The sequence below is a fragment of the Lacerta agilis genome, chromosome 7 (assembly GCF_009819535.1).
Source record: "Lacerta agilis isolate rLacAgi1 chromosome 7, rLacAgi1.pri, whole genome shotgun sequence".
In the NCBI taxonomy this organism is placed as follows: Eukaryota; Metazoa; Chordata; class Lepidosauria; order Squamata; family Lacertidae; genus Lacerta; species Lacerta agilis.
Genome location: NC_046318.1, coordinates 57,217,084 through 57,230,077, shown reverse-complemented (window position 1 = coordinate 57,230,077; position 12,994 = coordinate 57,217,084). Strand labels below are relative to the sequence as shown.

Genomic DNA, 12,994 nt, shown 5'->3' with positions numbered 1-12,994 from the left:
ATCTGTACTAGAAAAGTTACACTCTGAGAAAAACAACAATAGTATTTCCATTTTCTGGTTCTGGCTTTTTTAAAAAAATGTACGGCTTTTATATTATACAGCCCCTGGTAGTAAGTGAAATATAATTCTAATTAATTTTTCCTACGGCTGTATACAAATCAATAATTGTAAGCATCCCAAAGGAAAAAGCACGCTACATGGTCCTCCAGGTTCCTAATGAATGCAAATAAGCTGACCTTTTTCTGACAACTATGAATATTGTTTCACAATTTTACCACTAAAATTGCTGTAATCAGCAATTCATGCTGCAAATCTGGAGCCAATAATAGTTCTAAATAACTATTCATTACAGCAAAGCAGGATGTGAATTGCCCCTCAACTGTTCTAAACTTCATGGAGTAGGGGTGCACAACAGAAATAACTCTGAGAGCCACTTTCATGTGTCTATTAACTCAAGAGAGGGAAAGCATTTTGTTACCATTTAAACCAGCCACATGGAGGAGCCTTTGCACAGCAGAGAGAGAAGCTGTATCTCAGTGGCAGCCCATCTGCTTTCTATGTAAAAGGTCCCAGGTTCAATCCGTAACTTCTCCAGGTAGGGCTGGGGAAAGACTCATGTCTTAAACCCTAGAATCTGCGGCTGGCTAATCTTGTCAATGCTGAGCTAGGTGAACCAATGACCTGATTTGACAGAAGGCAGCTTCCTATGTTCCTGTTTCTACAACTGGCTCTTCCTTCAGACCTTCACTCAATGCGTGCAGGGGTGAGACCAGGAAGATGGGCATAACAACAGGGTGGTACCCCTGCTTCCCCCTTAATCATGTGGAGCCCCTTCATGGGATTAATCCACAAAGGGGGTCTAGTTAAACCAGGATTCAAAAGAACTGGGATGTGGGACAGAATGAACCACGGAACGATACAGAATGGAATGGGCTGTGCATAGTCATCCCTATAATTTCCGTCTTCTACCTTTACATCTGTTTTGTTTTGGTTTTTCTGAGGACCTTTTGGTGCTATCAACCATAGTATCCTGTAGGATTGGCTCTGTGGTGTAGGAGCTGGTGGCATGGAGATATGCTGGCTCCACTCATGCCTACTTCACTGGGGGACTTCTGCTTGCTCCATGGCATCTGTAGTATGAAGATCTGCCAATCCATATTGTCCATTATGCTCTTTAACATCTACCTGAAGCTGCTGAGGAGCGGCATATAGATGTCATCAATATGCTGATGACACTCAACTTTTTTTGTCTTTGTGACCTGAATCAGGTGAGGCTTTCTAGGTGAAAGACTGGTGTCTGGATTTGGTAATGGGCTTGGAAAAGTTTGATAAACTGAAGCTGAAACCCAACAAAGACACAGATATTTGTGCATATCCAGGACTTAGGGGCCCAATCTGTTTTAGATATGGTTGTACTCCGCTTGATGGAGCAGGTCTGTGTCTTACTCCCGCTATTACTGGATTCAGCCTTGTCACTGACTGGGGGCCCAAGTGGCTTCATTGGTGCAGAGTCCCTTTTGCAGTTTCAGCTAGTTCACCAGCTGCAGCCACTTCTGATAGGGCCTTCTCGGTAGTGGCGCCCGCCTTGTGGAACACCCTCCCACCAGATATCAAAGAAAAAAACAACTACCAGACTTTTAGGAGTTATCTGAAGGCAGCCCTGTTTAAGGCAGCTTTTAATATCTGAAGGACTATTGTATTTTGTTGGAAGCTGCCCAGAGTGGCTGGGGAAGCCCAGCCAGATGGATGGGGTATAAATTATTATTATTATTATTATTATTATTATTATTATTATTGTTATTATTATTATTATTATTATTATTATGGCTTTCCACACTTTCCATATATAGTCATATAGTTGTTGCTCGCCCACCCCCCACCCCCAGTTTTTGGCATGCTGCCACATACCAAACGTCATTATTCAGTTAGTGTTCTGGAATAATGTACTTTGTGTTCTGCAGCAAAAAAAAAACAAAAAAAAACAACCAACCACAACCCTGACTTTTGTGAAATATCCAGAAGGAATCGCAATATTTTCATTTTGGTGGCATGTGTACAGGCACCATCCTAGTTTCTGTGTAGAGGGGAAGAGATGGGCAACTGTGGCTTGGGAGACATCTGTTTCGAACAACTTCCCTCTGTCCGTTTGCAAGCTCAGTTCAGTGGAGAGATGTGGCAGGCAGATATGATGGTCCTGATTCAGACTCCTCCGCATGGCAGCAAGCATTAGCTGGGGACAAAACTTCATCACAATAGCCAGGTTCTTCATAGCTGTGTCTGATACCTAGTTCCCCATCTAACCTTCCATACTTCTGGAAGATTTGAATTCCGGAACACTAGGCATGGAACACAAAAAAGACACAAATGCTCATAACTCTGACATTTATGAACTGGAGGAACATGAGGGTACTTAAAGGGTATGACTATAGCTATGGAGCATTTCACAGTTTAGGTGCAACCTGCCGTTAGTGTGGATAGCTGCTTGTGACCAAAGGTATGGACAATCAGCTACAAATGAACTCTTTAAAAGGTTGAATCAAACAGCAATGATACCACTATAAATGGTAAGTGCAGAAAGTCGCATAAATCCTAGTCCAAAAGTGCTCTACACCTCCATTTAGAGTCAGGTTGCCGTACTTGTTTGAGTGGCAAACCCAAGTTCAAATCCCTGCTTGATAGCATTGGACAAGTCATTCCTTAGCCTAACCTACCTCACAGGATTGTTGTGAGATTGCAACGAGGCCCAAGTATGGTGCTCCAAGCTCCCTAATAAAAGAGAGGGATGCAAATGTGATTGATTTAAAAAAAAATGACGAGAGTTTTGTGACTGATTTGCATAGAAGTGGATTGTGCTATAATTGTCGTACATTTTAATCAGCAATATTAAGTAACCAGCATGTTATTTAAAATGGTCCTTTCTATTTAACAGGCAATTTTCTGCATACAGTTAGCCTGGGAGCAGTCTGGAATAATGCAACAGAGCTTTGATTGAATCAAGCAGGTATTGCTTCATCCACCAAGGAGAAGCTTTCTGCGATATAATACATAGGTCCCCCCCCCCAAAATGGTACAAACTATGTGGCACAGTACAAACTTGTAAATGTACCATAGCAACAAAACAAGAGAAAGGCTAAAGAAATAAATACAAGCCTAATAATACACACCTAAGAGTTTAGCACACAAAAGCTGTCTGGTAAACTGGAGAGAACATACATCATTCTGCACAAAAGGCTCGCACTGAATTAGACATTCAAAAAAGATTTTTTTTTTTAAAAAAAAGATAATATTGATTTCATTATAATAAACAGTTTCCCTGTCGTTTATGAAAGTTGTTGTTTTGCTATAGAGCAGCATCACATTCTCAAAGTTTCCTTGAGACAGATTGGGCTACCCTACTGAAGCGTACTGGATCAATGAAAACAAAAGAGAAATTTGACTAATGCCTACTGTACATATGACACATATGATGTTCTAAACTGAGCTAAACAATCTTTTCTTGATGACATCTCAAAAGATACCTCAACTCTCTAATACTTGTAATTCTTTCATGTTCTGAATGAATCCCTACTACATCTCACTCAATATCGATCTTTAAGCCATGTCTCCCAATCCTTTTCCCTGTGTGGTCACTGAACAGTATAAAAGTTCAATAGGAAGATCAGCTGCTCATCCACTTTTTGCTAAAGCAATTTGTATTATGGATTTACTTTAGCAGTCTACAGTGGCAGTTGCTGTTTTTACTATTTAAATGCTTTGATTATCTGACCTTGCTTACTTTATCTTTTTAAGCGCTGTGCATGAGCTTTAAAAGTTGATCAATAATGAGGGATTCCTCCACCACATTATGCAGAAATCAATCCCGTTTTGGGCTATTTGTATTTCACTCTTACGAGTCCATCTGTCTAGGTTAATTTTATATTTTCTTTTTCTTTCTCTCTTTCTTAAGTAATTTGGACCTGTCTTTGCAAATAGACATTTCTGGGTCTCAACGGAATCCAGGAACTATGATTTGTAGTAAGTGTATCAATGGAAGAAGCCTTTCAGGAAAGTTGTGGAATCATTTCCTGTACAGGATTTTAAGATAAGACAAGATGAGCATCTGGTTGGTATGGCCTAAGTCAAGGGATTCCTGCTGCCACTGCAAGCTGGACTAAAAGACTCCAAAGATTCCTTTCAACTTTATCATTTTGTTGCATCTGGAAGTATTTTGCAGGACAGTGTGTGTGTGGGGGGGGTTTAAACAGAAATCTAGCATTTAGAAATAGTAAAGATTTTACTGAGTTTTATCACTGTAAATGGTAGTTGTACAATCATTTACAATTAAAGCTCTGTACTTTGGCATCTTTCCCAAACAAACGCAGATGTGATGCTGTTAAGAAAACAGCAGCCATGGGGATCGAGACCGTGGTGTGTAGGAAGTGGGATTTTAACCCTTTGTCCCGGTGTGGTTCCAACTTAGACCGCCCAGCTTCTATTTGCAATGGGACCTTTCCTGCAAATGCAAATAGCAGAGGGGGGGAGGGGGGGTCCAAGGGGATGTAGCCCCCACCCATGCCGTGATCCCAATTCAGACACCACCCCCCACACAGCTGCTATTTATTCTAGGAAAAATAATGCAATTAATGACAATGAATAATTGCATGTCTATTTTGGTCCACGGTGATATATGCAAAATGAAAAGATTGCATTCAAAATGTGATTGGTAACTTTCCACAAATATGTGATTGCATACTGTACTAATATTCAGAGCTCTTTTATTTTCAAACCCCTCAGTGTTCTTCCTTTCCCAATCTACTCAGACCTCTCCCATTGCTTTAAGCCACCATCATTTTCCTTTCAGTGTCTCTCCCTTCTTGCTCCTATGCCACAAGACACTGTATGACTTGCTCTTTTGCTATCCTACCCTACCCTGACTTCATACAAATCCAGAATTCTGATGTGGCAGTACAAATCATCCAACAGGGGGCTGCACTCTGACTTAGTACGAATCCACGATGGTGATGTGGTGATACCAATCCTCCACTGGGGTTTGTGTGATGACAATCTAGTGCAAATATAGTATGCAGAGAGAAACAAAATGAAATCTATGAATGAGTGGAACTGTCACAGAACCAGTGCTGCAAATAAATAGCCACGCCTAAGAAATTGTTAGATAGGCTCTTCTTCTTTCTTTAAGGATGGGAGAAAGGAACAACACCTTTATGTTGCCCTCAGGACTATATTTTGAAAGGTGTGCGTGGAAGAGTATCTTCCCGTTCCAGGAAACTGTGCACTACTTCTAGAACCAATCCCTGCTATTTAAAAAAGAATGAGATTGAATTTTCATAGCAGTGTGCATAAGAGAAATTCCTTGCTCACTTCCTGGAAATAAGGCAGGGAATCAGATCTATGGACAGTTCTACCTCTCATGGTACATCTTATGACTCCTGCCCTGTTTTTTAGGCAGAAGTAGGTAGCCCATGTAGCATAGGGGGAAGTGCCAGGAAGGGGGGGGGTATACTGCTATACTGCCCAAAATTCAAAAAACTTTGGCACCATAGGGGAATCCAACATCCTTTGCTTTAATTGACTGCATCTTGATTATGTAGGTGATTTTTTTTCACAGCCATCACTATCATGCTCACAAAAATTGCATTTTTATTTTAAGTGAACTGTGCCATGATAGTTAAATGAAACTTTCACATTCAGAGCTGATATTCTTTTCCTTATCCAGGTGCTGGGGATAAACTGGAGTTGGCCATCTTTATCACGCTTCCCTCCAAGCTTCCAAATTGTTGTTGGTTAGTCATGTCCGACTGTTCGTGACCCCATGGACCAGAGCACACCAGGCACTCCTGTCTTCTACTGCCTCCCGAAGTTTGGTCAAACTCATGTTGGTAGCTTCGAGAACACTGTCCAACCATCTCATCCTCTGTCGTCCCCTTCTCCTTGTGCCCTCAATCTTTCCCAACATCAGGGTCTTTCCCAATGAGTCTTCTCTTTTCATGAGGTTGCCGAAGTATTGGAGCCTCAGCTTCGGGATCTGTCCTTCCAGTGAGCACTTGGGGCTGATTTCTTTGAGAATGGATAGGTTTGATCTTCTTGCAGTCCATGGGACTCTCAAGAGTCTCCTCCAGCACCATAATTCAAAAGCATCAATTCTTCGGCGATCAGCCTTCTTTATGGTCCAGCTCTCACGTCCAAGCTTCCAAATACATCTTGCCAGGTTTACCTTATTCTGATCCTTGCAGTTTTTGCTGTTGTTCTATTGGTGCTAGTGCTAATATTTAAACTGCCCAGTTTTACCCGCAATTTAAAGGGAAAGCATTTATTCCACATTAGGTTAGTCAAAAGGCAAAGTCAGCCAAGTATATTGTGCATGATGTAATTTAATTGATGTAACCACATGATGTAATTCTTATAGCTTGTTCCTCGTTCTAAGCAAAATATAATGGGAACAGATGCTAAAGTAAAGTTTTGCTGATGGAAATATAGGCATGCAAATTAATATGTATATAATTTATAATCATGGATCTGATTCCATGATTGCATCAGTTAAGACAGCTCTGTTTAAAGGGATTCATATTGTTTAATGATGGGGTCTCCATATCATTATGTAACCCAAATGACAAAAAAGCTGTCTGAAATTAATTTAAGATGGGTTCTGCCTCAAACGTGTTGAACACAAACCACAGATTGAATTGTCTTTGTATTTTTGGATCTGCTGTGAGTTCCTGCAGATTCATTCCTTCATATATGTATTTGTTGCACAAAATATCAATTTGCCTCATGAGATTATAATCCTTCAATTGCATGTGGTCTGAGCATAAATTCAAGCTTTTTAGACTGTTGGTGTTCAGAGTGATACTGGAGAAGATTACAGGTGATAGTTTGGGACAAAAGGGTGACCATATCAAGAGAATCAGATTTCATGAGCATATATAATGTTCATTGACGTAAGGATGAAAAATATTGGGAGAATGTATAATGACATTGTAACCATGAAAACAATTTTTAAAAATGCTGCATGCTGATTTGATAAAAGTATGATGGATTTCATTATGGCTACTGGAGAAAGATCCTGTCTTGTCCTCATAGTTCCAGTGTGAAACTCAAATGCTGCTTCTGTGAAATTTCAGCAGCTGCTCTACTTTACTCTCTAACATTTTGCTGCTGCTAATTCCTAAATATGGCAAAGGAAAGACAATTTGGTTTCCCCCTCCATCATAAAACGATAACAATTCATTATATACTAACTAAGGCAATACCAGCAAAAAAGGAATGGGATTTTATGTGCAGCACATAAGGAACATTTTCAAAAGCTAGCACACAGTACACAAAATAATAAAGATTTTTTTCTTTTCTTTTTTCAAAACTCAGTTCCTTGAAAGCTGAACAACCAGTGTTATGGGGGATTAAAGAATTTGGCATATAAAAGACCTGTTAAAAATAGCTGCTAAAGATCGAAAACAGCTTTCCCCAGAGGCCACATTTTACATTTTTCAATGTCTAGCTCCTTTAAAAAATGAAAATAATAATAATAATAAAAGGTGATGAAGAACAAAGCCAAACTCTAGTGGGGCAATTCACTTTCTATGCAAAACTTTTTTGCTTGCAGTTATTGATTGAAGCCAAAAGCAGCCATACGTAGATCAAGATAGGAGCTACAATAAACTGGTTAGTTGAGGAAATTGTTGTGTCTAAAAATCATATGTTCCTTATCTGATATTTCCCTTTAGATGTAGAAAATTGGAGGGGGGGAGTATCAGGACGCTCTGCATAAAGTGTATGTATCACTACATCCCCAGCCCTGAAAGAGAAAAGTCCATACTGTATTCCTCAAGTGGGTAAATGTTAAGAGAGAAGAATCCAAGTTTCATGATGCAGCAGCACAAAGCTGGGAAGTGAAAATTATGTTGCAGCAGAGTCTTGAAAATATGACTGTAAAAGTTAATCAATAAAATGTCTATTCCTGTCTATTCACTAGGGGCCCCAGCTGCATAGCTTCACACAATCGATACTACAAATTATTACGATTTCCAGGTTCCCACTGGACATTCTGAACAAATCTTTCAAGTGTAACAGGCTTACATAGTGGGGTTCTTGTAGCTGAGCTCCCCCCCTCTTCAAACTTTACATGTAGCTCGTCCAGAATAAGTGGTAATAAAAATCTTAAAGCCTGTGAATTTTCTACAGCTGTTAAATATTTTCTTTCTGGCCTACCCATGCCTTGTTGGGTGTTTTCTTCATTTTATGCTACATCAAATAAGGTAAAGCATTACTTTGTACTCATGTTAGGAACTCGCATTGTGGTAACAATAGAGGAGATAACTTTGCACATGTTGGTTTTACACATGTACAAACATGCCACACAATTTGAAATAGATTGCTGAACGGAAAACAAAATGGAATAACTTCTCACCTACCTGTCCTCTGCAATCTCCTTTTTTTTTTTCCTGCAGACCCCACCCTCCCTGCACTTGTCCGTTCGCCATACTGAAAACAAAGTTCTTGGTGAGTTTCAGTGTTGGCACAAAGCTCATTTAAGTTGCTGCAGTTAGGGCTGAAAAAGCCAGTGTTACCATTCTTCCAAGACATTAAGAAGAAGAGTTTGGATTTGATATCCCGCTTTTCACTACCTGAAGGAGTCTCAAAGCGGCAAACATTCTCCTTTCCCTTCCTCCCCCACAACAAACACTCTGTGAGGTGAGTGGGGCTGAGAGACTTCAAAGAAGTGTGACTGGCCCAAGGTCACCCAGCAGCTGCATGTGGAGGAGTGGAGACACGAACCCGGTTCCCCAGATTACGAGTCTACCACTCTTAACCACTACACCACACTGGCTTGCAAGGATCCCCCATGCTCATAGCATGTCCTTGGCTTCTGTACACCTTCTTAGCAATGAGGCAGGTTGGAGAGGAAGATCACCAGAGTTTTCTTCCAGCTAGGGTGTGACCACCTCTTCTACTGTAGAAATGGCCCTTTATAATCTCACTGCATGGATATGGGGAATAGCTCCTCTCTAGCAGTTGCTCAGGCTGTGAACCTGATGCTCCCATAGACATTGCAACTGCATAGAGCTTTGGGATGAGAGAAATGTGGGAGCATGAGCTTTGCCTCATGACTAGCTGCTACAGGGAAAAGGCTTCTCTTTGTGGTTGCAGCTACAATGTAGTGAGATTATGGGTCAATTTAAATCAGGGGTGAATACAAAAGTGTCTTCCAATTTGGGAGGTCATTTTGCCACATACTGTGTGTGTGTGTGTGTGTGTGTGTGTGTGTGTGTGTAAGTGAAATCTCCAAGAGTTCTTAGAAAATTCTCTTCTGAGAAAAAGCTCACTTACGGTAATATTAGTCTTCAACTCATATTGGTGGATGAAGGAAGGAAGGAATGGGCTAAAAGGACTAGAGGGAGTTGCTTGCTGGAACAAAATATCAATAAATATAAAACCTGTATCTACATGGATGGCAAAACTGGGGAGGTCATGTCCCTGGCTATTCTCTAGCAGAAGCACAAATTTCACCATCAGTTCAGAAAGAGCTCATAAATGAAAAATTTCTCAGAGAATTCTGTGAGAATTATTTTTGGCTCTCAGCCTTAATTCAAATATTATAGCCTTAACAGCCTTAACAGCCTGAAGTAGGCTGATAGTAATGCAAGAAATTCCCCTGGCTTTCGTGTGGTAGGTAGTAACACTTGAAATCCATTCATCATATGGCTTGTGCTAGCCATATGGAGAGTCTACATGCCAACAGCATGCATTTCAGGCTGCATAGGTCCTGATGTAGAAACTTCCAAAATGACTAGAGAGATGAATCTGGTGAATAGCTTTCAAATACTCTCATGAATAGCTTTCAAATACTATCATGAACCAGTGTTTCAGGCAATGTCTTCATGATGGTTATAATGCTTTGAATCAGCCTCATTAAACAGTGAAAAGACCACAGCAAAGTGGTACAGTATCTGCTTTTCATGTGGAAGGTCTCAGGTTCATTTCCTGGCATGTCCAGGAATATCCTCTGGCTGGGAATGTCCCCTGCCTGAAACCCTGAAGAGCCAATGCTGGTGCGTGCAGACAATAGTAAGCTAGATGGACCAGTGATCTGGCTTAGTAAAAGGCAGCTTCCTATGCCCACCACAGGATGTGACCTGAAACCAAATTAGTGCCTCCATGGTTTTTGAAATGACTACTCACTGAGTGAATATAAGCAAGCATTTACTTAATAAGATGTACATACAAACACGTGGAAAGTCATTCGTCTGCAACATGCTGCCCAATCAGAAGATAATTTTTTTTCTGTGAAAATGCAGGAGTGGTGAATTCTCTGAAGCCATTAACAGGGCAGTCCATGTGGCCAGCTTACCAGCTGTTTACCTGAACACCATGGCAATTTCCCACTTGGTCAATGTTTGTCTATATCCACTTGCCATGGCAAAGGGAACTGTGTGTGACCACAGCCCACCAGCTGCATTACTGCTGCCTGCATAAGGCAGCCATGTGCTAGTGCTTCTAAAGTCCGGGTTTTTGCACCAGTGCTTAAGCCTGGAACAAGGTGTTGCTAAACACACATGCAAATGATATTCAGCAAAAGTTGAACAAGCTCTCTACACAACCTCTTAATTTGGCAAAGAGAAGGACTGACCAATAAGGTTCGATTTCAATTCCATATTTGCAACTTTCGAATTATGACTAAATAGATATCTTTAGTTCTTAAATGGGTATGAATCAGTTTAATTGCTTAGTTTATTTTAGATTAAACTGGGTGCTTCTAATATGAAATGTCACATAAAGTTTTGTTCTACTCGGAACTTCAGTTTCACAAATGAAGACTGGTCTTCTTAAAGGGAAACTGAAAAGAGCAATGTGACATAAAGGGAACAATGCCACAACTCATAACTAAGCTGAAGGTTCATGCAGAAAAGTGGGATGCACTGCCTGGTTTGGTAGTAATTGTTCACATACAACGCCAGTAAATGGACAACTTATACCTTTCCAGTAACATTCTCCCCAGATATGGAAGCTTTGAGTTAACATGGTGGATAGATTTACCTGTTTCGTCAAGTTCAGGGGTATCTTTGTTTTCCACTCATAACATAGAATTAGAAAAGTACAAGTGGATTGTGTGGATATTTTGAGCTTCTCTCACACAGGATGCAAGGATACAAAGTCACCTTACATAAGAAGCAAAAGAAACAGGCAATGTAAGTGGTCTTGCATTGTGCAACTATGGGCCCCCAATAATCCACAATAATGCCATCACAACTATTGCAAAGTTATACCTGCCAAACATACTTCTACTGCTTGGAAATTTACCTTTAGATGTGGCTGACATGGTCCCTTTAGGATTCCCGGATCTCCTCATAACATTGTTATATTAAATGACAAAAATGTTCCTTTTTCTTACGCACATAGAAGAATGTGTGGCAAAGCATTTGTTTGGGATTCTAAGGGCCCCTGCCAGTCTTATCTACAGGTAAGTTCCAAACAAACAATCATAACCTTGCTAGGCATAGCACTACATAATAGCTGTGTGACAAAGTTTCATCATTTGACATTGCAGTGGAATAAGAGATGTAGATATCTCGGGAGAAAGCTCCAAACCTCGCTGCAACTTTCGTATTAATAAAAACCTCTTTGTGATTAAGCCATCACTTCAGGAAACGTATCTTAGAACTTCTGAAGTTCACATTTAATTTGTGATATCGAGGGGGGGGGAGACCCAGCCTGAGAAAGCTACCTAAATTGAATGCACAATGTAACAAATTCAGCAAGAAGAATGCATTATTCAGAGTATTTACATATAGTGAAAGAGACAAAGGCATTTAGCTGAGATGAATACCTTTCATAACATTCGCTTGAAAACTGAACAATGAATCAATTTATGATTCATAAACATGAAAAAACTCTTTGAAAGTTTTAGCATTTCCCTTAAAGGGGGGGGGAGGGAGAGAGAGAGAGAGAGAGAGAGAGAGAGAGAGAGAGAGAGAGAGAGAGAGAGAGAGACCTATTAGGATTAGGATTTGAGTTCATTTTAGCAACTTCATATGTTACTCGTTACTCAGACTAGAAGCTCAAACTCTTAAGTTTGCTTTAATTTGGGAGCGTCTTGCTTTGAGGCAGCTTCTTGAACCAAAAAAGACAGACAATAAGAGCCATATGTAACCTTCAGACCCCCAAAAAGAGAGGAAGATGAGAATGCCACTGGCAGATAGACAATAAAGAAAACTATTTCCCCCCCTCAACAGCAGATTTTCACGTTTTCAGAGGGGGGGAAGGGGAGCATTAAAAAGACTTCTGGTTAACACATTTTGGATGAAAAACTGAAAGGCTAGTTTTAAACGGAGTTTATCAATTACTTAATACTTGATTCAATCAATACATCAGTCAAAGACATTTACAAAACACACCACCAGAGCAAAACAATCCCTACAGCAGAGAGCTGAAAGAATTATTGCTGACTTCTGGCTCGCCTTCAACCCTTACTGAAACATCAAAACAAACAGTAACTCACTTGTAATCACTAATTTCTTCATGAGAATCTATAATGCGTTCGCTCAGTGGCTTCAGTTCTGTCTGTGATTTTCTACTGGTCGGGGCGAACTTGGTTCTGCTCTTTCCTCACTTAGCTGCTCTTGACTTGCTTTCAAGCTGGATTCCATTAGAAGTTTTTCATCCTGGCTGGCAAATTCTTGGGCTGGAAGATAATAAAAGCACCACAGTTTCAAAAGAAGCCAGAGACATACTTTTGTTGTTGTTTTACACTTAACGCAATACTAAACCTGTTGTAAATGAACTTGGAGAATGTGAGGGGGGTTTTTTCTGGGGGAAAACAATCAATTTCTGCTTGCAAGTATTAAACACAAACACAGACAGGGAGTGAGAGGTGTTTCTAAAAACCTGTATATATCTTAAGATAAATATTAAATATGTGTAATACTTTCATCAGTGGCTAAATGCTCTTATATTCTATAGCTGGGCTAACATCCATTGTTGTGTAGCAAAATTTCTCAAAAGC

The 12,994-nt window shown here is 40.2% G+C and overlaps 1 long non-coding RNA gene across 2 annotated transcripts in view; it reads right to left on the bottom strand.

Annotated features, from left to right (window-relative positions):
* Positions 1-2,707: 2,707 nt before the first annotated feature.
* Positions 2,708-12,994, bottom strand: part of LOC117050093 — a 16,018-nt gene continuing 5,731 nt past the window's right edge. For both annotated transcript variants that reach the window (XR_004427060.1, XR_004427061.1), the window contains exons 3-4: positions 12,491-12,673; positions 2,708-2,766 (exon numbers count right to left, since the gene is read on the bottom strand). This is a non-coding gene — a long non-coding RNA (uncharacterized LOC117050093). The remainder of the gene's footprint in view (positions 2,767-12,490; positions 12,674-12,994) is intronic.